A 1,944-nucleotide genomic window follows, 5' to 3' on the forward strand; every position below is an offset into this window, starting at 1 on the left:
TAGGTCCATAATGAACCTCAAGAATGTAAACTTTTATTGAGACCTATAAAGATAGAGACCTCTGATATATAGTGGTTTTTTTACTCAATCTTCTCGATACAAATACTCATTACTTCCACGTTTTACCCACATATAAAAGTCGAAAGGAACAACACTTGAGCTTAACTCTTTAAAGAAATTCGAAACTTTTGAAAAAATTACGATTTATTTCGCAACATACTCTCCTTCAAGATTGAAGCAATCAACTTATCGATGCTCAAATTTCTTACGACCTCTGGAAAATATGTTTCTTTAGGTACTCCTCTTACTCTAATTTCAACCCGGAGAATGACTGCTTGTTGTATGGAAATAAAAATCAATCGAAGCCAAATCTGAACAAGTAAGAAAGGGCTAAGTTCGGATGTAACCGAACATTTTATACTCTCGCAAAGTCAAATGGTATACTCGTTTGAGATTTCTTTGTGGATTGACCGATATTTTCGGTAGAAGGTCAACCATAGGCACCGGGGTCCACATATTCAGTACCTAGGGGCTTGAATAGTTTTGGTCACAAGGTGGCATACTTCAAACGCATTATTCACGCAAAGTTTTACCCCGATATAATCATTGTTGTTTGATTTGCATAGTGGATAGTGAAAAAATCAGATGGAATTTAAAATGGTGTTATATGGGAAATAGGCGTGGTTGTAATCCGATTTCGCACATATAAATATGAGAAGAATGTTATGTACCAAACTTGGTTGAAATCGGGTAAGCAGATCCCAAGATATGGATTTTCACCTAAAAGTGGGCGGTTCCACGCTCACTGACTAATTTTGAACGCGGTTACTATAAAGTCATCTCATAACATTCTAGAGATAAAATTTAATGTCTCTGGCGTGTTCAGGGTCTGGTTTATCGCGCTTTTAGTATTTTTTAACAGTACCGTTATATGGGGAGTGGGCGTGGTTTTCACCCATTTTCACACTGTAGGTAGAGGTGCTAGAAACATTTGCTTCCAGTTATTAATTAAAACTGCAGATACCCCTTCCTAATGTGATCCTATGTACCAAATAACAGTTTTATATCTTATTGCGGAGCTTGGTTATGGCAATTTATGTGTTTTTGATTAATGGCGTTTTGTGGGCGTGGCAGTGGTCCGATTACGTCCATCTACAATACCAACTGTTTTACGGTACCAAGAAACATGTGTACAAAGTTTCATAAAGATATTTCAAGTTTAGCTCAAGTTACAGCTTGCACAGACGGACGGACGGACGGACAGACAGTCACAAGATTCAAACTCGTCTCTTCATCCTGATCATTTATATATATATAACCCTATATCTAACTCGATTAGTTTTAGGTGATACAAACAACCGTTAGGTGAACAAAACTATTATACTCTGTAGCAACAAGTTGCGAGAGTATAAAAATGCAGTGGATAGAACAGCAGTTCGTAGCCAAAATTTGACTAATGTGGCTGTAGCGACGGCGTTGGGATTTACCAATTTAGCAAATTTTCTGCAATCCGGCGTCGAATCAGCCCAATAATTTGTTGTTTGTTGCCCAGTCAGTTGAAATAGATCACAACTTGTGAATTTCAGAAAACGGTGGACATCATTGCTCTATGACTTATCTGCGCGATTTCTCTACCGTCCGATATTCCCCTTTCTATTTTTCTAAAACCAACGAATATACCCGCTTCCACACACCATCTACAAAAACTACGCGTCCGATTCGGCTGAAATTTTGACAGTAATCGCCTAGGAGAATTTACTACATGGCAATAAAATTATCCTACGATGGTAGCGCCATCGGTGGTGTGGGCTAAATAGTTATAGAACCGCCTTTGTGACGGACCGTACTCATACCCCGTTGTGATTTACTTGAAAGACCCAAAAGTGTTATCAACACAAATTGGAGGTAAACTACAATCGAAATTTCTTTCATAAAGGCAAACTA

This window comes from Bactrocera oleae, chromosome 2 (genome assembly GCF_042242935.1).
Source record: "Bactrocera oleae isolate idBacOlea1 chromosome 2, idBacOlea1, whole genome shotgun sequence".
Lineage (NCBI taxonomy): Eukaryota > Metazoa > Arthropoda > Insecta > Diptera > Tephritidae > Bactrocera > Bactrocera oleae.